This window comes from Thermobia domestica, chromosome 18 (assembly GCF_964235325.1).
Source record: "Thermobia domestica chromosome 18, izTheDome1.hap1.1, whole genome shotgun sequence".
In the NCBI taxonomy this organism is placed as follows: Eukaryota; Metazoa; Arthropoda; class Insecta; order Zygentoma; family Lepismatidae; genus Thermobia; species Thermobia domestica.
This window is the reverse complement of record NC_137471.1, coordinates 100,804,215-100,831,649: the sequence shown is the minus strand read 5'-3', so window position 1 is coordinate 100,831,649 and position 27,435 is coordinate 100,804,215.

Here is a 27,435-nt window from a genome sequence, read left to right as displayed (position 1 = left end):
GGTATTTAATACTTTTCATCAGAGTGCGAAATCGTGAAATCAAAGTGAGAGGAGACTGGAGGAGTGAAGAGAAAGAAAAAAAAGAGAGAGAGAGAGAGAAGAAAACGCTCGCACGTTTACACTTCAAAGTAAATTAAGTCTTATTTATTTTTTATGTCCCCCTCCTTCCCTCCCCTAAGTTCTACTGTCAAAGTAAATAGCTAAAAACACTCCCAGGCCAGAACCGCATCTACGTTGGAAATTTGATCGAGATCGGTCGGATGGTTCAAGAGATTAAGAAAAAATGAAATGAAATGAAACCTTTGAGTTTTACGTCCCACAGTTATGCCGGTTAGGCTAAAGGAGACGGTGATGATGAGCAATGAATGAAATGGTGGAATGAAGAAAGTGAGAGAAAACGGGAGAACCCCGAGGAAACCCATGCACACGGTGTTTGTCCACCACAAAGTTCATTTGGCGAGGGCTGGGATCGAATCCGGGACCCCAAGCACCAGAAGTGAACGATCTACCACTGAGCCACCGCGGCCCTAAGAGATTAAGAGTCACAAACATAGTCACTTTCAATTTTGTAATATATAATGTTATATATTGCATCACTAACTAAAATGCTGATAACTGATAACTAAAATGCTTGGATTGTATATATAAAAGTCGCCCCCTGCCCGTAAAAAGCTTCATTCGAATTCGAAATCGAACAATTGCATCTGTAAAGCAGTGCTGAGTTGATTTTAACGTTCCTTTCAGCAGCAAGGCTGTATGAGACGTGGACCTACAGATTAACGTGGAATCCGAACCACATACGGTCCGGCCGGAAATCGAACCCGGGTGTCCCACGCCAAAGGCGTGTACACTAACCACTTAGCCACGAGGGAGCTCATCTGTAAGGCAGTGTAAGCAAAAAAAAAAAAAAATACGCACACTGGATGTTTGCGCAACTGAGGATCAAAACATTCTCAATGGAGTATGAGAAATAGTAAACGTCAATCAAAGTGTGCTTTTGCTTATTCATTACTTCGTTAATACGTAATTCCTTCTAGAAATAGTGAAACAATACTATGAAGAAACACTAATTAAACTAATAACTATTACGTTGTATTTCTTACCACACCACGAAAGTAATATACCGTTTTTACCAGCCATAGAATTGGAACCTAGTACTATACTGCATTAGTCACGTCGTCACGAAAGCTGAAATTCAAACACCTGGCACTCGTAGCTGTTGAAGCTGTGTTGTAGCTACAGTATATCACGCGGCCTGCGTTGGTACTCCTCAACATAAATACGTCACAGCCCAAAGCCAGGAAACATCACAGACAGAAGCCAGGGACACAAGCAGTGCCTGACACTTCACGAATTCAAACCCGCCAAGACTCAACTCAACATGACCTTCAATTACGTTCTAGAAACCAAACCAATGCTAAGGCACAAACTCACCAACTTCCTATTTGAAAACACAAGAAAAAATTCTAACTTTTTGGTTCCAAAGTGATGACATGACAATAATACTATAAAGGTTTTAATTCTCAGTAACCCAAACATTAATTAACTAGGGAAAATAACAAGCAAAAATAAATAAATAAATAAAAATTAAATTAAATTAAATTTAAAAAATAAAAACCTGACAAGTAAGCTCTCCCTGACGAGTCTTTCTTTTTTTTAAATTTCAGTGAGGCTGTAAAATATGTCAATATCTTCGTAAAATATATATATTTCAATGTAAACAAGTTCTTTAAACAAAAGAAAGCTCTGTAGTAGAGCGCTTACCTCTGACCCGTTAGGTCCCTGGTTCGATTCCTGCTCCCGACAAATAGGCTTTTGATGAACACTGTGCGTGTGATTATTCTTAAGACTTTCCAGTTTCCTTACATTTTCTTGATTCCACCATTATCATGTTCTCATCGTCACCTTTTCACTTACATTGATGTACAATCATGGGGTGTTAAACTAAAAGCAAAAAAAAAAAAAATCTTGCAAGTATCCTAGTAAAATGAGTTATCTAGACTACACAAGTGGCCCCGTGTAGCGTAGTCGCTAATGCTCTCGCCTTCGGTGCGAACGGTCCCGGGTTCGATCTCGGTGGGGTAACTCTGTCGAAAAAGTATCAAAAGATTTTAAGTCCAGCCATCCTGAATAAGGTTTCTTTGGGTTTTCCTCATTCACAGCAGGCAAATGCCGGAGCGGTACCTAATATATAGATCCCAGGCCGTTTTCTTCCTCCCCCAATCCTTTCTTCTCTTCCTTTCCCCGGATAGTGTGCTCACCGAGGGAAGTTATCCCTCATATGTGACGGGCTAACAAGGCCATTGATGCCGAAAGCCCAGAAATCTAAATCCTAAATCTTCTCTAAACAAGGAAATTTTCGCGCTGAAAACGGTTTCTTAGCAATTATGTTAAGCAGTCCTGTAGAAAATCTGCACCAAGTAATAAATCGTCACACACAAAACGGAATAAATAAACACATAACATTCATTTTGCTACCTTGAAACGTAAAATGTTTCAAAACATTAATATTCAAAGATTTCTCAAAATTCAGATACACCCATTCCATTCTCCTCAATCATTAACGAGTTACAATAGTAAGAATTGTAGTCATAAACTACATTACTTACTTAGTACTATATTAAAGCAAGTTACACTAAAAGAATATATAGTTAATGGAATATTTAACTAAAGTAATAGTTAACTATTGTACTTACCCAGGTTTTTGTTTCCTTCCTCTCTTCTGTTCCGTTTGTAAACAACCTCGTTTCGCAAGCAAAAGACGGTAGTTCAATGACGTCAGCCATGGAGAAAGAAAGAGTGTCTATAGGCAGTCTGGATCTCACACACAGATGGACGTATATAACATATAGCTGAAGTATTTAACATACGTATACATATGTAAAATACAGAAGATTGTTAGATGTCAGACATCCTGCAGCCACATGATGTAACATCTAAGCGGGTAAAAGGCAGTACCTGTGTAGTATATGGATAAAGTACGCTCCGTACAGATTTCCTTAGTAAACATAACGAATCCTTGTATTTGTACAATATACCGCTGTCCGGATAATGGATTTTTCTCAGTGTATATATAGTTAAAAATCGAAAACTTTCTTGAATGACAAAAATTATGATTTACATTGTATCTTATAGCAATTTATTCAAAGTAGTAAAGACAAGAAATTGTATGATAATATGTACTACAGATATAGCATTAAGAATATAATTTAAAATTAAAATATTTCTTAAAACACATGTATTAGATAATAATACACAGGCGATACGGAGCAGAAAATTTAAAGAATGTTTCCTTTCTGCAAACCAATGGATGCTCACAGAACATAAAACAAATCGTCTATAATAATAATCATTAAAATAATCTAGTCTAAATAGTACTTTAATGCCCTGGAGGAAAAAAGAAAGTATTGTGTGTCCCCTTAGAGCATAACCATATCGGTTCCGGCGTCCCCCACAGGGGACAAAATTAGGCAACATTATTATTTCTTTACAACTTTACAATCAGACTGGCAACATTAAAAACTGTTTACAAGGGATGATCCATCTATGATCATCCCCTGTAGACAGTTTTCAACGTTGCAAGTCTGATTTTAAAGTTGTAAAGAAATAATAATGTCATCTAATTTTATGTCCCCTGTGGGGGACGCCGGAACCGATATGGTAATAGGGTACAAGGAGTATCTCTTCTCTCTTCTTTTAAGGGAGAAGAATGTTTAAAAATTTAATGCGAAATACCTAGGTTCGTTTTATTTTGAGGGCAAAATAAACAAGAGACAATAGATCTTAGTGATCCCAGGACTAGAAACTAACCGACACGTACGTAAAGATGATTTTCATCAAGGTGATCGTATTATTCAAATTACACATTTCGCGGCAAATAAGTAATATTTCTATGCAAGTTACTAATTACTTGTAAAAATCTCGATTTTTAGTTAACCAAATTCATTAGCACAAGAATCATTGCGGAGATAATTAGTTTCCTGCATTTACAAACTTAACAACCTAGGTGCTGGCAGCACCGTAACTTAGATTTTTTTCTGGGGGGGAGGGGGAAAGCGTATATGGGCGCAAGCGTATACGCGTATTTGGGCCCCCTAGAAAAAGTTGTTTTTCCAATTCTTGAGCCCCTTTTTCCATCTTTTTCTTACTCTTAATGGGCCTCCTGGGCCCGTTCCATATATGACAAATTAATTAATGGAACAATGTTATTAAATCACAAAGCCATACGAATAAATATTATTTCTAGGGCCCCTAATAGCAGACATTTTTTTTTGTACTGAAATGGCCCCACGACTCGTTTTTGTTTCATTTATATCCTGTGTGCTGTTTTGATTATGTAATGTAGTGAACCTGTTTGATGCTTCATTTATAATTTCATATTCGTATCATATATGGAATAAGAAAATTTTGTCTTAAAGTGGGCTCCCCTCGAACGGCGGGAAGCTTCCCTGGGATGCAGTTCTCCCCTGGTCCCCCACAAGTTACGGCCCTGGGTGCTGCTGTAATCACTGTCATTAGATAACAGAAATTACTGCTGGTTAAACTTTCCATTATAGCTCACATACAATGCCTGGTGAAATCTTGGTTCCCCTTCTTGACGACTGCAGTCAGTTCCGTTTGTTGCGGGGGGAATCCTGGGTTTGGTTCTGAATTTTCCCTCTCGCGTGCGTTTGAGTTAGGATGAATTCCACAATAGGTAATTGAAGAAATTACCCCGTGAATTGTGCAAGAATTTCTGCAAAACTGAAAAAGTTAGTTTACAAAAGGGCACCAATAGCGCAAATACCTTGAAAATCTTTTCTTCGCGATCGATGCGTGGTCAGAATCATGAGACCTAAGAATAATAAAATTGATCATACATATCACTTCAAGTGCGTCAGTTGCTAGCGTCTTTTTTACAGGCAAAGTTACCTTGGTATTTTTTCTGTTTTTCAGAACATTAGGTAAGCATTGGTTCCACATTAATTCTACAAGTGGGCAATTTATTGCAAATTACTTCTTAGTAAAAAAAAGAAAAAAAAAAGTGAGTTGAAAAGAACGCGTAGTTACCTTTCAAGGAAATAGCTTGTTAGCCCTGGTTAGTATCTCTATTTATTATGACTAAAGCAAGATTTAAATATACATTGAGCTTACAAATTGTTAAAAGATATTTATTTCTTATACAGGGTGTTTCAAAACAATACCGACAACGTTTGACAGGTGATGATTCCTGACACCAAGATAAAACGCATAGACGAACCTTGATGCAGAAACGCTTTCTTTCGGCGCTATGACCAGCCGAAAATTTGTCGGAAGGTTTAAAAAAGGAAACAGCCATAACTCAAGAATAAAATGTCGGGTAAAAGAGAATGTAATTATTTCTAGTCGTAGATTCTAGTAATGCACAATTCAATGTGGTGCAGGAGGAACATAAGAGTGAACTTCAAAGAAACTGAAGAATTCCTGTGATATTTTTATCAAACGTTGATGAGGAAAATTAACTACAATTAAATAAATTATTTCATCCAACAGAAGTTGCAGCATGTCGTCTAAGTTAGAAGAACATCGTTAGAATTCGACAAATCAAAACAATTTCTAACTGGAAAAATACTGTAAGTATAAACAAAACAAACTCTTTACAACATTGGTGTCATAATCTTATTACATTTCTTTAAGTAATTGTTGTTACTTTCATGTTATATTATAACAAGGAAATATTGCATTAGGTTCAAAATGCCTACTGTAAATCCAGATTCGTCCAGATTTGGATAAAGACCTACGATTTCCGTATCGACATATGTGTGTCTGTATATATGTACCTTCAGAGAATATTTCGTGAACGATAAATCACGTAAAAGATTACATATACACATGGGGCCCTGCACAACTCAATATTTGTGAAGTCCCTGACATTTAGCATTCAATACTTTCAAACGGTGTAAGCTACGGTAAAATTTTATACAACAATGAATTTCCGAGGAAATTCTACATGAATTTGATGTATAACTTGCATCTATTCCTATTTGTAAAAACGAAAGTTGAATCCAATATGGCGGATCCAAGATGGTGGTCGGGGTGAGTAGCATGTGTCTGGTAAGCAGTACTTGATCCAATTTGTTTTGCATATGCTCACATTCATGTCCAGTTACATCTAAAGAAACTAAAAGCAATTTTGTATTCGAGCGTTATAATAGTGTGTGATTGAATTCAGAGTATTTGAATCCCCATAAATATGCAAATTACCCTATGGGCTGCTAAAATTAGTACAATACAAATTGGAATGCGAAGAACTTTGCCTTTGAATCAATTTTACACGAATCCCGAGGGGACACTTTGCGAATATACATTCATGTCCAAAATGATTGTCGCATATTTATAACTCTCTTCTCGTAAGAATATAATTTGATAATGATTTTGCAGGGTACTTTTAATACTGATACTATGTGTATAATCGGGAAATGTATATTTGTAGTAAATTTCATAGGAAAAAAATATAAATACGAAAATTAGGACGAGTAAAACAAAATGTTGCTAAATGGACAAGATAGTTTTATTTTCATTTTATTGTTCTTATTTACTGCTCTTTTGACATGAAATTTGCCAACATACATGTCTTTGGCGATTATACACATACTAACATTATAAGAAATACCGGGAGAATCCGTTATCAAATTATATTCCTAGAACAACATATTGTCCTGGCTAAAATTTCAACCAAAGTTTTTGCGGAATTTTCCGAATTCCGGAATTGCCTATCCCTAGTTTATACAGGAACTGTTGACCATTTGGCTTGTATTTCGCATTTGTGTGTTACACTTCAGTATATGAGCATTTAACTGTTAACAATGAATGTAATTAAACTAATTATTGTAAACTTGGAGCACATTAAAATATTACAGCATAGTTCTCGGTATTTCGATAAGCCTATGAGGCTGTGGAAGGCAGCAAAGGAAATTTATGAGCTGTAATTATTCGTAACATAGGGCCCCCTTGAAATAGTCGGCTCCAGGGCTCCAAAAGCCTTAATCCGCCCCTGTACACACGTATACGCATGTTACATACGTCAGCTATGTTACATACGTCTATCTGTATGAGAGATCCTGAAGGCCTATAAATAGTTCTTTCGTTTTTTATAGAAAGTACATTATTCGGAACACTTATACAGAAAATACATATAAAATATACTTTTTCAGTTATACGTTTGCTGTACGTTAAGTCAAAAAACTACAGGATTTACACATGTAACCTACGTTTTTACGTACGCCACATACGATTTTTTCTCAATGTAACGATATATTCTTAATGAAATCAAAAGAAAATAAGAAAGAGAAGAGAGAAATTAAAGTATTGGGTTGTTTATAATATACAAGGCATTCTCAACAATTACACTTACAAAAGCTGCGCTCTCCCATGCAACATACATATTTCAATATTTTCCATAAATGATAAGTCATGAACTTTAAGTATGTGTCTATCGGAGTGGCCTTTGTTTCTCCCAAAGTTTACTCTTTACAAAGTAGATCAATCAAATATGTGTATCTCTCCTTTTCACGAATTCTAACAGTGCTCTAACAAGTTACTAAAAGTTACCAGTTAGTTAAACAAGGTACTATGATTTTTGTTCGCTGACGTTATGTACTTGATTCTAGCCAATTTTTCTCAGTCAACTTTTGAGAAAAAACGGGAATTCTTCAGTTTCTTTGGGGGTCGCCTTTGCGCCGTCCATGCACCACATCGAATTGTGTATTAATGGAATCTACGACTAAAAATAAAGACTTTCCCTTTTATTCGACTTCGATCTGACATTCCGTTCTCGAGTTATGGCTGTATTTACAATTTTTCACAAATTTTCGGCTAATCATAACAGAAAGGAACATTTCTGCACCTACTCGTAGAATAGCCTTACTTTCTGTCTTATCTTAGTGTCAGGAACCACATCTCCCATACGTTGTCGGTGTTGTTTCCAAACACCTTATATATAGATATAGATATAGATATATAGAGATAGATAGATAGATAGATATAGATATAGATATATAGGGCTAATCAAAATAAGTGTTACAAGCCAATATCTCGCGAACTGTACATCAAATAAGAAAAATGCTAAGAATCAGTGTACAATACAGAAGGGTCTAAAAAATAGGTCAAACATGAGGCTCCCCGCCTCCCATTTTGGGGAGAGGGGATGTACGTGAAATTTTCAAATGGGAACATTGGACGAGTTATACCTCGTTCAAAAGAGCTTGGAAAACTGAACATTTTTTGTAGGAAACAATTTTTGATATGGGCCACCGTTTTCAAGATGGCCCCCAAATATGGTCCTGTATCAGATAAAATTTTCAGTACTTATAAATCAGAAACGGCTGAAAACGACGAAATAAAAAAAATGGAAAAAGGAAAAAGCCATAGGTAACGTGGAATGGTGTTGGCGCGGTATTCCCAGGGGCTCCATCATGGGGCCGCGGACCAACTTGAAAATTTCAAGGAATATAGGTCGAGTGATACGTTGTTTGATAGATCGTGGAAAAGCCAAGCAGCTTAGTACAAAATTTGTTGTGATTTCGGGCAAGCCTTTTTCAAAATGGCCGCCGAAAATGGTTCCACGTTCAGATACAAAGCGCAGTGTTCAAATTGACTCTTACAAGTCAATATCCCGAGAACCATGCACCAAATAAGAAAAGTGTTAAGAGTGAATGTACATACAATACAGACGGCCTAAAATATGGATGAAACACGAGGTTCCTCCGCTCCCCCATTTTGGAGGGAGGGGTGTACATGGAATTTTCAAATGGTAACATAGGGCGAGTGTTACCTTCTTTAATAGCTCGTGAAATACCAAACAGTTTAGTACAAAATTTTCGGCGGCCATTTTCAAACAGGCTTGCCCGAAATCAAAACAAATTTTGTACTAAGCTGTATGGTTTTCCAGGATCTATCAAACATGGTATCACTCGACCTATATTCCCGTTTGAAATTTTCAAGTTGGTCCCGTTCATAAATACTGGAAATTTGATCTAATACAGGACCATTTTTGGGAGCCATCTTGAAAACGGTGCCTCATATCAAAAATTGTTGCCTACAAAAATTGTTCAATTTTTCAAGCTGTTTCGAACGAGGTATCACTCGACCTATGTTCTCATTTGAAAATTTCACGTACACTCTCCTCTCCCCAAAATAGGGGCAGGGTATCTCGTGTTTGACCCATTTTTAGGCCCGTCTGTGTACATTGCCTCTTAACATTTTTCTTATTTGATGTATAGTTCGCGAGATATTGGCTTGTAACTCTTATTTTGACTCACCCTATATATATTAGTGGTAATGTTCTTTCGACAATATTGTCAATAATTATTATGGAATACACAACTTACAATATAAGACCTGTGTTGATTTGAACATGATAAGCAAGAAGGCTGCTTGAACTCTTACAAATGGATAGAATATTTCAAACGAATAGTCTAAATTTGAACTTTTTCCTTTTCTTTAGTAAGAGTAGAGTGGGGACACTTGGGGGCATTTTTTCCTACTGCGCATGCGCAAACCCTCGACGCTGATTGGCTGGCGCAGGTCACGTGACCCGGCCACGCCCCTTGACGCTGATTGGCTAGCCACGCCCCTCACGCTGATTGGTCGGCGCAGGCCACGCCCCCGGCCACGCCCCCTTGACGCTGATTGGTCACGCTCTTTTACGACCTCCTATCTACCGAGCTGACTGGCTGGCAGCGGACCCACTCCGATTGGCTGGCGCGGAACCCCCGCCGATTGGCTGGGGTCAGACCCCGCCCCTTAACTGCGATTGGTCACGCTCTCTTATGACCGCCATTACCACGCTGATTGGCTGGCGTCGGACCCCGCCCCCCTTGACGCTGATTGGTCGGCCACGTGCACGGTCTGCGCAGATCGGCCGGCGCCGGATCACCCTCCACGCACATGCCACATAAGATTCGTTCCCTTTTATGAGCACTTTACGAACACATAGCAGAGCAGATATCATATTCTTCATCCACCTATTTAACATAGCACATATTACACAGAGACTCGTTCCCCCGTTTATGAGCACTCTTTTAAACAGCAAAGACTCGTTCCCTTTTATGAACACTTTACGAACACATGCAGAGCAGATATCACATTCTTCATCCTAGCACATAGCAGAGTATGGCTTATTTTCTTTTACGGGGGTAGCAACACCCCCAACCCTCCTCCTTTCTCATCCAGGGCTTGGGACCGGCAATGGCGGAGTTTAAAAAAATAATACCATCATACTCTCATAAATGAATAAAGCATAATATCATTAGCATCAATAGTGGTGAGTGAGAATTTGTTTAAGAAATCGTGCAGTGAATAACCAGATGCACGACATGCTAGATATAGAAAACAGTAATGTCCACAAAATCGAGATAAATCACCTTGAATACGTCTATTATTCCATGTATAATACAGACAGTTTCGTTTTAAAAACCTTATATGATGTTGTATATAGGGAGGTATACCATAGCTATCGAAATACTCTCCCACACAAATATTAGATATATAAACAGCAACCCAATGTTCACCAGGCTTATCACTAAAATCAGTATTTATAATTATGGCGGCTGGAAATGTATGAATAAACAAAGGTAACTCATCGGCGGCATACACACCAATAAAATGATCTTTAGGCAAATTTTGTTGTAATGCTTCATAAAGCTCAATTGTATTTAACATTTTTTTCTTTAATTAATATATACTTTTCTCTGGAAATCAATTTCTAATTCTGAAGAGAATTCACCATAAATAATTGTTGTTACAGGAGATGGCAGTGCTTCTTTAAAATGAACCTCTAGGCGTACACTTCCTTGCCGTTGTGGGCTAGTATGAAATCCGGCACTAGCACTAGAATCGGGAGTTAAATCAAATACCAGTAGAGTATAACCATTAGGATATTCGGCTAGTGAAATATTATTACCTTGATTAGAATAATAAATACCTGAACCTGTAAATAACGTGGAATATGCTTGTATATATAGCTTATTATCAAAATCAGGTTGTAGTGGTTTGGAAGGCACAGGCATTCCATCAACAAACAGTGTAAAAAATGACATATTAAAATGCTGAAAATTGAACGGATTTGTCTGATAAGTACCATTGAAAGCAGTATTACTAACAAAACCAATAATAATACGTTTAGGCATTAGGCCTGAAAATAGATCTGGAAGTGTACTATCCATAATTCCTTGTGGCAGCGTTTCAGTCTTCACTTGCACTTTTGTTATAGGATATTTTACTCTAAATTTAGGATTTTGTAAAACTTTATTTTGCGCTATTTTAACTGCTGGTGATACATCAACCTTTTTCACAAGCAATGTTGCATCTGTAATTACAATTTTTCCATCAGCATCTGCGTCACCCATTACACAGAATGTAGGTTTAGCTGGAATTAGTTTAATGCGCAGTTGTACACCATTCAGTAAAAATTTCTCCTGATTAAATATATCAGCATGAATATAACCCAATAATTCAAATGACTGACTTAAAGTAGTGAGAAGAAAACGTTTAAATCCTACATTAGCATCGGCCACACTGTCCATATGTCCCGCAGTATCTTTAAACCACATTGATGTTTGAAGATGCGTTGATTTAGCTTCAGCATTATAATTTAGTAGTTTTTCAATATACGATCGATATGGATATGTGTGTGAAGAGTAGGAAATAAGTTGATTATTTAAATATAATTGCAATTCACTGAACATTGCATTGAGAAAATCATTTACAGGGCCGATTTTCTTATCGGCAGAAGTTAAATTAGAACCATCTGATTTAGTAATTTTACCTTTAACATAAAACATTGTGTGCGATAAGTCAATATAGTCATCCCCATGAGCGGGGACAACAAATTCTATTGGTGCATTATCAGCTATCGAAGCCACAGGCTTATATGGAACTATTTTATTACCTATAATACTGGTTTGAGTGGGTAAACCAGCAAATAAATCTAATTCTGATTTCATACACTCACACTGCATTTTTGTCTTTTCTCACTATTAATATACACACATGGTAAAATTTATAATACCGTATTACGTTTGCGAAAATGTAGTTTTACACATACACTACCATGTTGGAAAGGAAGTGGATTACCTGTACTATCTCTTAAATCAATAATAATTTGATCAAATTGTTTACGTTGCACGGAGACATAGTGAGGATTGTCAAAAATATGTACATTATTAATACCATACTCTGTAATATTTGTATTTATAATACGTAACAATGGAGCTACTGTGTCACCCACCATTTGTGGTTCTACAATATCACTGTAAATATACATAAGTGTAGGTAGCGATTTTTGTAAATCAGGTGGATAACGAGCATGATGCACAACTGCAATATCTTCCTGTTGTATGTGATCAAAGCCTAGTATTCTGGCTAGTTCAGGAGATAGACGTACTTCTATATGCCTCTCTTGATCTTTTATTACTCTACTGACTTCAATTCGTTTTACTGATGCTTTAACTTTTAATTGTAAATTTAATATATCACTTTTATGATTAATTTGAGATAGAATATCATCGACATTATAATAGTGTCCTGGTAAGATTTTAGTTATGTTCCAGCTTTTTGTATTCATGAGACGGTAATAAATATTATTAGTATATTTAGAAACATTCTGAAATGAATTTGTATAATGTACTTCAACAACTGCCGTCTCCCACTCACCTTTCTCTAGCACCAATGGATGATATAATTTGGTAGTATAACATGACAAAGTATTTTGTGGAAAATACTCCATAGAACTGTTACTCGGTAGTGTAAGATAAAAGCTAGTAGTACTCTGTTCCATATTAATCAAAAATATCACTCTTCCTTTTCTTTTTACCACCAGTCTTTGCAAAATGAACTTTTCTCCGTTTTCTTCTTCTTCCAGATCCTTCCAACACTTGATTTATTTTATTTTGAGCTTTAGGTTTTAAATTATTTTTAGCTTCTTGCCAACGTGATGTTAAAGCTTCGTCAATAGGTCTATTATCACCTAATACATCTCCAGCTACATTAATTCCTGTACGTAACAATTCTTTACCAACAGTTTTTGCTCCTTGTTTAATTAACGGAAATACACTTCGAAATAAACCACCTAAAAAAACTTCCAATACCATAACCTTCTTGATATGGTGCACCTCTATACACGTTATAACCACCTCCTGCTTGGTGAGTATAGTATTTAAAGTATGGATCATTCATTATTATTATTTTTTCCTATATACACAAATATAACAGTCGTTTATAATATTGTATTGCGGCTAAATGTTTTTTAAATATGACACAGGAATCCATGAATTAAAGGAAGGGGGATATCCCCGCCAACGAACAAGTACACGTTTACCTTTAACTTCTAAAATTTCGTCTATTTCATAAACTTTAGGCAGAGGCACTCCTTGTAATTCCTCCTCGTAAAATGTACCATCAATTACTTCACCATTTAAGTCCTCCAACACATAAACCACTTTCTTTTCCTTATGTATCACCTGTTTTATTTTAAATATTTCTACAGTCCACTTTTCTTTGTACCCTTTTTCAAAATGCCGTTTTGCTTTAGTAATGCGCACAGTACCACCTTTTTTATATTTTGCAATGTTAGTATGTGGCATTGGTTTTATTAATTTATTCCAAACTTGTTGAAAAGTGTCCTGGTTCACACTGGCGGGTGGTAATTGATGAGCTCTATGCGGTCTAGAATTATATGCCTGAACAAGTTTCGATAGCACATCTATGTATCGGTAAGTCTTCTTGGCTGTAAAATATTTCCACATTCGTTCTTTAAGAGTTCGATTAAAACGTTCCACCACACTTGCTTTAATATCGGCGTTTTGTGTTGTGAAGAATTTAATATTTTGCTTTTTTAAGTATAACTGAAACGGTTTATTAACAAACTCTGTACCTTTATCTGTTTGTAGACGTAAGGGTCTACGACGTGTAGATGCAAATATTTGCTTAAATGCTTTTATAATGTTTTCACCAGTTTTTGTACGTACAGGCACAGCCCAGGCGTAACGACTAAACAAATCAATCACTGTTAAAATATACCTATTACCATCATTATACTTCTGCAGACTGTGCATATCGTTTAAATCAGCTTGCCACTGATCGTCGATATTGAACACTAAATAGGGATTACGTGGAAACTTTTTACGTACTGGCTTATGCAGAGTATAAGTCGACTGTTCTTTTACCCACTGTTGCACTTTGTGTAAAGGAATAGATTTCTTCACAGCTCTCCATAATGACGTAGCAGTTGAAAACGAGGCAGGGTGTGAAGGGTTATAATAAATAGCGGCCAGCTTCTTCATATTTTATAATCACACCATCTGTTGACAACTTTACGTTTACGTGGTGGCTCCTCCTCCTCTTCTTCTTCTTCCTGTTTTGGATCAGCGGCAGATGATGTCAGCTTACGAATATATTCTATACGCTGTGGGTTGCCTATATACTCTAAAGGTATATTGGATTTTGCTAACAGTACAGCGAAGGGTTCCCAACCTGTAGGGGGAATATTTTTCTTGCGATACCTGACAAAATCTGCTATTAGATCTACTATATTAGCTCCAGGAATTAATTTATTATAAATATTAACATTACCATTGTCATCCCAATGAATGTTGGAATTTTGTTTTAATCTACGTAATAAAGGTCTTGCTTTACGCAGACAATTTTCGGGGAGAGTAGATAGTATTTCATCGTCCTCCCCGTCCTCATCCTCCTCCTCCTTCTTAGTACCAACACTAGTTGATGTTGTTGCAGTAGGTTTTTGCACAATGTGTAAATATTTTTGTAACACCTCTTTATAGCGTATCCATTTTTCTTCAACACTCATATTTTTATTATTTAAAATATTTTTCATCTCATCATCTAAATTAGATATAGTTTGATATTGGTGCAATTTTTCTGGTGCAATTAAAACAAGCTTTTGTGCATGCTGCATAATTATTTAATTAAAGTAGATAGTATACCTCCAATAATAGGTGCAAGCAAAGCAGTAAGAAACCCACCTTTTTGTACAATTATTCGTTTTTTCTTTTGTTTTAATGATGGACCTTTTTTCGCTAAATACCTCAATTCCTTTCTATATCTTTTTAATCTATTTTTCTCTTTTTTATTTAACGGAACATTTCCTTGTAATACGTTATAGGAACATTCACAAATAGAACGAATTAATTCGGGATCAGCATTTTGTAAAATTGCTTGGCGTACTTTGGGTTTTGCCTTTGCTAAAAGTTTTAGTAAATGTGCACTCTCTTTGCTAATCATTTTTCTTTTTGTAGCTATTATATTAAAATTGAGTATTAAAATATATCAGTTATTGAGATTATTTTTTTACCGGTACATAAACATAATTGTAAGAATCTGAGGGGAAAATTTTTGTTCGAACACGATGTTCGTCGGGAGTGCCCTGTTTTAAATCAAAAACCAAATAACTATGAGGATCTCGTGTTGCGTCCTGATAGGCTTCCTGTACAAATTTTGTGTTACCAGGATATAATTGGCGTGCTAGATAATTAATTTGAGCCTGGTCTCTGGGGTTTTTAAAACATATTATATAATGGCAATTTAATGATATGTCTCGCATACCTTTAGCTTGATGAAACATATTTTGTGTTATAAAAATAACACTTAAATCTCGGTGGTGGCTACCTTTAGTAAAAAAGTCAACAATTCGTGTATCACATTCTCGCATTAAATCGTCAATAATTACCAGATGGGGGCCAGCTTGTGCTGGAAAATCATCTATTTTGGGGAGCCCTTCTTTAAATGTACAACCTGAGGATAGAGTTTCATACAGAGGTTGCCACTCACCATAACACCATACTATATTTTTCCATTTTTCGGCATAATGTTTTAAAAACTCTTTTACAAAATATGATTTACCACACCCAGTGGGGCCAGCTATAATACAAGTAAATGGGTGTTGAAACTCCATATTCTGATACACCACAAAATAATTATGAATATAATAACATATTATTATTATTACGATTCAAAATGTGAATACTTTCAGACGGTAGATTGGTAGCAGTAGTAGTAGTAAATTCAGGCATGTTTACAGCTTTACATAATTGAGAACAAGTAATTATGGTTCGCTGAATGCACGGCAAATGAAGCTGGAGTTTTCGCCATGTACAAACACAGAAATTTACCTGACCATTACTATCGTCATCTGACGAGTGAATAAAACACTGACGAATACCTTTAAGAGTATCTGACAATGATATTTTATAATTTTCACTAATGAAAAATTGTGTAGGCAATGAAGAATTTGTAACAGCATTAAAGTAGTTTTCAATATATGAATAATATGATAGAAAAGTATACCACTCATCAGGTGAAAGACGAATACGATCATAGTAATTATGTAAAGTGATAATAACAGAAAATTCTCCCTCATCATCGTATGCTAGACCAACACATACCTCGATTTCATTGAAATAATAATAATAATGATTTAAAATTTGATTATCCATTTTTTTTACTCTCTCCTTATCTCTATTTAATTAAAAACTATCGTTTCTACTAATACTGTATTTACCCTATTCGATTTATTTTATACCCGTAGGGAAGTGTATCAAAATTTTCTATTCGTTTCCTTTTACTAGCAGTAACCTGATAGATTTTATGCGCCTCCGGCTTAGTAATCAATTTATAATCTTTAGTACGTACAATTTGTCGACCGAGAGGAACGCTAATAGAAGGCGAATTATTTAAAATCATATCTTTCATTTGTTCAAAGTTAACATATTTTAATGTTTTATTATTCAGTGTGATTCCCTTGATTTTACATATTGTCTTTGTTTTACCATTAAGAGTGTTAACAACAGAATAGCCGTAACATTTGGGACCACCAGCACAAAATTCTTCTATAAATGCATCCGGACCATATTCTGCCAACTCATTCTTCCATTCCCCTAAATGCACTCCTATTTTTAACTGCGGCTCACCAGGCAATTGAGTGTAAATAATACTATCGGTATCATAATATAACACACGCTCGCCAAGTAAATCCAAATAACGAAATAACTTGAGGCGAGCGTGTGTCGTAGTGTATGCTGCGATTATCACGTTAATGTTTTTAGCAGGAGCAATAACGCTCTCATTAACACTCCAGTTGAGCACACGGAATTTGTCGCCGATTGGAATACACGAATTGACACTCTGAATGAAGAAGAAGAATGCACCCATTCGGAAGGGGAAAGAGCTTTGACAGGAGTGTGGGTTGTAGACGAAGTGCGGGTAGCTGTCGAGAAAGGATATAGAGTGCTAGAAAAACACGAGGTATGGAGCTATGAGGTTGTAATGTATGACGCTGAAAAGAAAGAGGGCGGTCTTTTCACGGAATACATTAACCTGTTTATGAAGTTCAAGACTGAGTGTAACGGTTGGCCTGCAGGATGCGTCACCGAACAACAAAAAGACCAGTTCATACAGGAGTATTATGAGAAAGAGGGTATCCAATTAGACCGGGAAAAGATTATGCGCAACAAACCTAAGAAACGAATTTCAAAGCTAGGAGTAAACAGCCTGTGGGGTAAGTTCGCACAAAGAGAAAACATGGAGCAAATCGCTATCATTAAAACTCCCGAGGAGTATTTCGATAAATTAACAAATCCGAATATTGAGGTTAATTCGTGTATTCCAATCGGCGACAAATTCCGTGTGCTCAACTGGAGTGTTAATGAGAGCGTTATTGCTCCTGCTAAAAACATTAACGTGATAATCGCAGCATACACTACGACACACGCTCGCCTCGAGTTATTTCGTTATTTGGATTTACTTGGCGAGCGTGTGTTATATTATGATACCGATAGTATTATTTACACTCAATTGCCTGGTGAGCCGCAGTTAAAAATAGGAGTGCATTTAGGGGAATGGAAGAATGAGTTGGCAGAATATGGTCCGGATGCATTTATAGAAGAATTTTGTGCTGGTGGTCCCAAATGTTACGGCTATTCTGTTGTTAACACTCTTAATGGTAAAACAAAGACAATATGTAAAATCAAGGGAATCACACTGAATAATAAAACATTAAAATATGTTAACTTTGAACAAATGAAAGATATGATTTTAAATAATTCGCCTTCTATTAGCGTTCCTCTCGGTCGACAAATTGTACGTACTAAAGATTATAAATTGATTACTAAGCCGGAGGCGCATAAAATCTATCAGGTTACTGCTAGTAAAAGGAAACGAATAGAAAATTTTGATACACTTCCCTACGGGTATAAAATAAATCGAATAGGGTAAATACAGTATTAGTAGAAACGATAGTTTTTAATTAAATAGAGATAAGGAGAGAGTAAAAAAATGGATAATCAAATTTTAAATCATTATTATTATTATTTCAATGAAATCGAGGTATGTGTTGGTCTAGCATACGATGATGAGGGAGAATTTTCTGTTATTATCACTTTACATAATTACTATGATCGTATTCGTCTTTCACCTGATGAGTGGTATACTTTTCTATCATATTATTCATATATTGAAAACTACTTTAATGCTGTTACAAATTCTTCATTGCCTACACAATTTTTCATTAGTGAAAATTATAAAATATCATTGTCAGATACTCTTAAAGGTATTCGTCAGTGTTTTATTCACTCGTCAGATGACGATAGTAATGGTCAGGTAAATTTCTGTGTTTGTACATGGCGAAAACTCCAGCTTCATTTGCCGTGCATTCAGCGAACCATAATTACTTGTTCTCAATTATGTAAAGCTGTAAACATGCCTGAATTTACTACTACTACTGCTACCAATCTACCGTCTGAAAGTATTCACATTTTGAATCGTAATAATAATAATATGTTATTATATTCATAATTATTTTGTGGTGTATCAGAATATGGAGTTTCAACACCCATTTACTTGTATTATAGCTGGCCCCACTGGGTGTGGTAAATCATATTTTGTAAAAGAGTTTTTAAAACATTATGCCGAAAAATGGAAAAATATAGCATGGTGTTATGGTGAGTGGCAACCTCTGTATGAAACTCTATCCTCAGGTTGTACATTTAAAGAAGGGCTCCCCAAAATAGATGATTTTCCAGCACAAGCTGGCCCCCATCTGGTAATTATTGACGATTTAATGCGAGAATGTGATACACGAATTGTTGACTTTTTTACTAAAGGTAGCCACCACCGAGATTTAAGTGTTATTTTTATAACACAAAATATGTTTCATCAAGCTAAAGGTATGCGAGACATATCATTAAATTGCCATTATATAATATGTTTTAAAAACCCCAGAGACCAGGCTCAAATTAATTATCTAGCACGCCAATTATATCCTGGTAACACAAAATTTGTACAGGAAGCCTATCAGGACGCAACACGAGATCCTCATAGTTATTTGGTTTTTGATTTAAAACAGGGCACTCCCGACGAACATCGTGTTCGAACAAAAATTTTCCCCTCAGATTCTTACAATTATGTTTATGTACCGGTAAAAAATAATCTCAATAACTGATATATTTTAATACTCAATTTTAATATAATAGCTACAAAAAGAAAAATGATTAGCAAAGAGAGTGCACATTTACTAAAACTTTTAGCAAAGTCAAAACCCAAAGTACGCCAAGCAATTTTACAAAATGCTGATCCCGAATTAATTCGTTCTATTTGTGAATGTTCCTATAACGTATTACAAGGAAATGTTCCGTTAAATAAATAAGAGAAAAATAGATTAAAAAGATATAGAAAGGAATTGAGGTATTTAGCGAAAAAAGGTCCATCATTAAAACAAAAGAAAAAACGAATAATTGTACAAAAAGGTGGGTTTCTTACTGCTTTGCTTGCACCTATTATTGGAGGTATACTATCTACTTTAATTAAATAATTATGCAGCATGCACAAAAGCTTGTTTTAATTGCACCAGAAAAATTGCACCAATATCAAACTATATCTAATTTAGATGATGAGATGAAAAATATTTTAAATAATAAAAATATGAGTGTTGAAGAAAAATGGATACGCTATAAAGAGGTGTTACAAAAATATTTACACATTGTGCAAAAACCTACTGCAACAACATCAACTAGTGTTGGTACTAAGAAGGAGGAGGAGGATGAGGACGGGGAGGACGATGAAATACTATCTACTCTCCCCGAAAATTGTCTGCGTAAAGCAAGACCTTTATTACGTAGATTAAAACAAAATTCCAACATTCATTGGGATGACAATGGTAATGTTAATATTTATAATAAATTAATTCCTGGAGCTAATATAGTAGATCTAATAGCAGATTTTGTCAGGTATCGCAAGAAAAATATTCCCCCTACAGGTTGGGAACCCTTCGCTGTACTGTTAGCAAAATCCAATATACCTTTAGAGAATATAGGCAACCCACAGCGTATAGAATATATTCGTAAGCTGACATCATCTGCCGCTGATCCAAAACAGGAAGAAGAAGAAGAGGAGGAGGAGCCACCACGTAAACGTAAAGTTGTCAACAGATGGTGTGATTATAAAATATGGAGAAGCTGGCCGCTATTTATTATAACCCTTCACACCCTGCCTCGTTTTCAACTGCTACGTCATTATGGAGAGCTGTGAAGAAATCTATTCCTTTACACAAAGTGCAACAGTGGGTAAAAGAACAGTCGACTTATACTCTGCATAAGCCAGTACGTAAAAAGTTTCCACGTAATCCCTATTTAGTGTTCAATATCGACGATCAGTGGCAAGCTGATTTAAACGATATGCACAGTCTGCAGAAGTATAATGATGGTAATAGGTATATTTTAACAGTGATTGATTTGTTTAGTCGTTACGCCTGGGCTGTGCCTGTACGTACAAAAACTGGTGAAAACATTATAAAAGCATTTAAGCAAATATTTGCATCTACACGTCGTAGACCCTTACGTCTACAAACAGATAAAGGTACAGAGTTTGTTAATAAACCGTTTCAGTTATACTTAAAAAAGCAAAATATTAAATTCTTCACAACACAAAACGCCGATATTAAAGCAAGTGTGGTGGAACGTTTTAATCGAACTCTTAAAGAACGAATGTGGAAATATTTTACAGCCAAGAAGACTTACCGATACATAGATGTGCTATCGAAACTTGTTCAGGCATATAATTCTAGACCGCATAGAGCTCATCAATTACCACCCGCCAGTGTGAACCAGGACACTTTTCAACAAGTTTGGAATAAATTAATAAAACCAATGCCACATACTAACACTGCAAAATATAAAAAAGGTGATACTGTGCGCATTACTAAAGCAAAACGGCATTTTGAAAAAGGGTACAAAGAAAAGTGGACTGTAGAAATATTTAAAATAAAACAGGTGATACATAAGGAAAAGAAAGTGGTTTATGTGTTGGAGGACTTAAATGGTGAAGTAATTGATGGTACATTTTACGAGGAGGAATTACAAGGAGTGCCTCTGCCTAAAGTTTATGAAATAGACGAAATTTTAGAAGTTAAAGGTAAACGTGTACTTGTTCGTTGGCGGGGATATCCCCCTTCCTTTAATTCATGGATTCCTGTGTCATATTTAAAAAACATTTAGCCGCAATACAATATTATAAACGACTGTTATATTTGTGTATATAGGAAAAAATAATAATAATGAATGATCCATACTTTAAATACTATACTCACCAAGCAGGAGGTGGTTATAACGTGTATAGAGGTGCACCATATCAAGAAGGTTATGGTATTGGAAGTTTTTTTAGGTGGTTTATTTCGAAGTGTATTCCCGTTAATTAAACAAGGAGCAAAAACTGTTGGTAAAGAATTGTTACGTACAGGAATTAATGAAGCTGGAGATGTATTAGGTGATAATAGACCTATTGACGAAGCTTTAACATCACGTTGGCAAGAAGCTAAAAATAATTAAAAACTAAAGCTCGAAATAAAATAAATCAAGTGTTGGAAGGATCTGGAAGAAAACGGAGAAAAGTTCATTTTGCAAAGACTGGTGGTAAAAAGAAAAGGAAGAGTGATATTTTTGATTAATATGGAACAGAGTACTACTAGCTTTTATCTTACACTACCGAGTAACAGTTCTATGGAGTATTTTCCACAAAATACTTTGTCATGTTATACTACCAAATTATATCATCCATTGGTGCTAGAGAAAGGTGAGTGGGAGACGGCAGTTGTTGAAGTACATTATACAAATTCATTTCAGAATGTTTCCAAATATACTAATAATATTTATTACCGTCTCATGAATACAAAAAGCTGGAACATAACTAAAATCTTACCAGGACACTATTATAATGTTGATGATATTCTATCTCAAATTAATCATAAAATTGATATATTAAATTTACAATTAAAAGTTAAAGCAACAGTAAAACGAATTGAAGTCAGTAGAGTAATAAAAGATCAAGAGAGGCGTATAGAAGTACGTCTGTCTCCTGAACTAGCCAGAATACTAGGGTTTGATCACATACAACAAGAAGATATTGCAGTTGTGCATCATGCTCGTTATCCACCTGATTTACAAAAATCGCTACCTACACTTATGTATATTTACAGTGATATTGTAGAACCACAAATGGTGGGTGACACAGTAGCTCCATTGTTACGTATTATAAATACAAATATTACAGAGTATGGTATTAATAATGTACATATTTTTGACAATCCTCACTATGTCCCCGTGCAACGTAAACAATTTGATCAAATTATTATTGATTTAAGAGATAGTACAGGTAATCCACTTCCTTTCCAACATGGTATTGTATGTGTAAAATTACATTTTCGCAAACGTAATACGGTATTATAAATTTTACCATGTGTGAATATTAATAGTAAGAAAAGAGAGAAAAATGCAGTGTGAGTGTATGAAATCAGAATTAGATTTATTTGCTGGTTTACCCACTCAAACCAGTATTATAGGTAATAAAATAGTTCCATATAAACCTGTGGCTTCGATAGCTGATAATGCACCAATAGAATTTGTTGTCCCCGCTCATGGGGATGACTATATTGACTTACCGCACACAATGTTTTATATTAAAGGTAAAATTACTAAATCAGATGGTTCTAATTTAACTTCTGCCGATAAGAAAATCGGCCCTGTAAATGATTTTCTCAACGCAATGTTCAGTGAATTGCGATTATATTTAAATAATCAACTTATTTCCTACTCTTCACATACATATCCATATCGATCGTATATTGAAAAACTACTAAATTATAATGCTGAAGCTAAATCAACGCATCTTCAAACATCAATGTGGTTTAAAGATACTGCAGGGCATATGGACAGTGTGGCGGATGCTAATGTAGGATTTAAACAACGTTTTCTTCTCACTACTTTAAGTCAGTCATTTGAACTATTGGGTTATATTCATGCTGATATTTTCAATCAGGAGAAATTTTTACTGAATGGTGTACAATTGCGCATTAAACTAATTCCAGCTAAACCTACATTTTGTCTAATGGGTGACGCAGATGCTGATGGAAAAGTTGTAATTACAGATGCAACATTGCTTGTGAAAAAGGTTGATGTGTCACCGGCCGTTAAAATAGCACAAAATAAAGTATTACAAAATCCTAAATTTAGAGTAAAATATCCTATAACAAAAGTGCAGGTGAAGACTGAAACGTTGCCACAAGGAATTATGGATAGTACACTTCCAGATCTATTTTCAGGCCTAGTGCCTAAACGTATTATTATTGGTTTTGTTAGTAATACTGCTTTTAATGGTAATTATCAAACAAATCCGTTCAATTTTCAGCATTTTAATATGTCATTTTTTACATTGTATGTTGATGGAACGCCTGTGCCTTCCAAACCACTACAACCTGATTTTGATAATAAGCTATATGTACAAGCATATTCCACGTTATTTACAGGTTCAGGTATTTATTATTCTAATCAAGGTAATGATATTTCACTCGCCGAATATCCTAATGGTTATACTCTACTGGTGTTTGATTTAACTCCCGATTCAAGCGCAAGTGCTGCATTTCATACTAGTCCACAACGGCAAGGAAGTGTACGTTTAGAGGTCCATTTTAAAGAAGCACTGCCATCTCCTGTAACAACAATTATTTATGGTGAATTCTCTTCAGAATTAGAAATTGATTTCCAGAGAAAAGTATATATTAATTAAAGAAAAAAATGTTAAATACAATTGAGCTTTATGAAGCATTACAACAAAATTTGCCTAAAGATCATTTTATTGGTGTGTATGCCGCCGATGAGTTACCTTTGTTTATTCATACATTTCCAGCCGCCATAATTATAAATACTGATTCTAGTGATAAGCCTGGTGAACATTGGGTTGCTGTTTATATATCTAATATGTGTGTGGGAGAGTATTTCGATAGCTATGGTATACCTCCCTATATACAACATCATATAAGGTTTTTAAAACGAAACTGTCTGTATTATACATGGAATAATAGACGTATTCAAGGTGATTTATCTCGATTTTGTGGGCATTACTGTTTCCTATATTTAGCATGTCGTGCATCTGGTTATTCGATGCAGGATTTCTTAAACAAATTCTCACTCACCACTATTGATGCTAATGATATTATGCTTTATTCATTTATGAGAGTATGATGGTATTATTTTTTTAAACTCCGCCATTGCCGGTCCCAAGCCTTGGATGAGAAAGGAGGAGGGTTGGGGGTGTTGCTACCCCCGTAAAAGAAAATAAGCCATACTCTGCTATCTGCTAGGATGAAGAATGTGATATCGGCTCTGCTATGTGTTCGTAAAGAAAAGGGAACGAGTCTCTGTGTAATATGTGCTGCGTTATATGTTCGTAGTCTCTGAGTAATATCTGCTATGTTCAAAGTGCTCATAAAAGGGGACGAATACATCCCATGCTATGCTATACGTGCTATGTTAAATAGGTGGATGGAGAATGTGTTATCGGCTCTGCTATGTGTTTGTATAGTGCTCATAAAAGGAACGAGTGCGTGGAGGGTGATCCGGTGCTGGCCGATCTGCGCGGACCGTGCGCGTGGCCGGCCAATCAGCGTCAAGGGGGACTGGGTCCGGTGCCAGCCAATCGGAAGGGGGTCCGCCGCCAGCCAGTCAGCGCAGTAGATAAGAGGTCGTAAAAGAGCGTGGTCGGGGGCGTGGCCGGAACCGACCAATCAGCGTCAAGGGGGCGTGGCCAGCCAATCAGCGTCAAGGGGGCGTGGCCAGCCAATCAGCGTCAAGGGGCGTGGCGGGGTGCGTGGCCGGAACCGACCAATCAGCGTCAAGGGGGCTTGGCCAGCCAATCAGCGTCAAGGGGCGTGGCGGGGTCACGTGACCTGCGCCAGCCAATCAGCGTCGAGGGTTTGCGCATGCACAGTAGGAAAAAAACAGCGCCAAGTGTCCCCACTCTACTGTAAGTCAATGAGTAGTTGATCCACACAACACTAGGAGAGAGAATGTGTTTCTACTTTGTGCAATTCCAGTTTTCGAATTCTGTGTAGTAGGGTCTGTGATATCATAGTTCCATTACCTTTTCTGATGCCGAAGATATTCAGGAGACAGTGAACATATTTAGTACTCAGCAGTTTTCAACATTACAGTCATTGCATTAATAACATTAATATGTCAATGACTTGTGTTTCACCATGCTAACTGGGATATTACCAACAGAACATGGTATACAAAGAAAGATCACTGCCACTCTGTTCCTATTCCCGCTTTCCTTCGTTCAATTATGTAATTTTGTAAAACAGCCTTGATATTATTTTCACAACGCTCAACATAGTGGATGTTTCCTAGAAACGTAAACCGCGGTTTCGGTTTGACACTTAAACCGGTTTGGAACGCTTAACCGAAACATAAACTTTCCCAAACCGAACCATTAACAGACAGAACCGAACCGTTACCAAACCGTACCGTTCTGAAACTGAACTTAACTGTCGTCAAACCGAGCCAAAGGGTTTCAAATATGGCTTCGTTTACTATTGGCTAACCAAAACTTAAGCGAAGTCCATCAAAGCAAATTCAGCTGTGTTCAAATTTAGCTGAATTTAGTCTTTAACTCACTCGTAGTTCATTTGTGTATAATAAAATATTTTTACGTGCCAAAATTTTTACGTATAAAAATTATATTGGATTATTGTGGATCACAATATTGATAAATTTTGTATTAAATATTGTACTGTTACATATGAGTTGATATTGACCCAAACAATAACAATTTACAGAATTATATTGTACGTAATGATAATATTAAGCTTGGTTTCAAGGACTTTGTTAGGGTTAGGGGTTGATGCATATTTATATTTCAAGATTAAACAACGGTCTTTTCAACTGTCCTTTATCTCGGGAGTAATATCCCTAAGTCCTAGAAAGATGAAGTTTGGTTGGCAGTTAGCCTATTGCTCAAAAGGGTGGACTAATATAATGTGCCTGTGAAATTCCCAAACGGAATGGCAAACGTCAAACCCCGGAATACCTAGAAATACGAAATTTTATAGGTAAATATCCTATTATCCAAAGAGGTAATACAAATTGTTAAATATTAGGTAGTTTTACTACTCACTTAAATACACTGATGTCCAAACTTAAGCACAAATTATAAAGTGACTTAAGACCTGAATACACCAGGTTGTATGGATGTCGGTTGGGGTTAGAAATACAATACATAACGTGACATTGTATTCATTGTATTCATGGAGTGTCTAGTACAGAAACAGAGTACATAATGAATATGAAAAGCAGACATATCCAATGTCGAAACCTATGTCCAGAACATACCATAGAAGAGTACTGTAGAGTATTCATGTAGATACATCACTATGGAATATGCTCTCCTCGAACAGAAATACATGACTGACATCGATGTGCCATATTGGAAACAAGATTACCAAGCAGTTATTGTAGCATGGTATGCCAATCTTCCTCAAGGGCCCATCGGAGGTCTGTAAGAGTACTGGGTGGAAGTATACACTCGGCAACACGCAAGCCCAGACTGGCCCAAGTGAGGCGGCGATCGCCGCCCAGGGGCCAAATCAAAAGGGGGCCAAATGAAAATTTCAATAAAGAGAGGTCACATAAATTTGGAATAAAATTACGTAAATCGAAACGAAAATTCATTACACCAATTTCTGGTAGTAATATTAAGATTTACTATTGATAATTTCTTTCCTGATTTTTTATCAAGTCGCACAGCGTCGGCCAAACCAGGCAATTCTTGGCAAAAACTCGAAAAATGAAGTAAAAGATTGACTCGATTATAATAGTCTAATAATGGTGACATGACTTACATGTACGTATATATTTAGAGAGCTGATGTAATGTGTAGTAGTAGTACTTAATATCATATTTGGAAAATGCTGTGGTACTGAAAGCATATAAACTAGGGTCATACGATAGAATAACATTTTAGTAGAAAATACTTCGTATCATATCTGTGATTTTTTAATATGTCGTAGCGGAAACATTGTTCTTACTGTATGCAAAGAGAAAACCTGCACATATGTGCATTTTTGGGAAACGGCACATG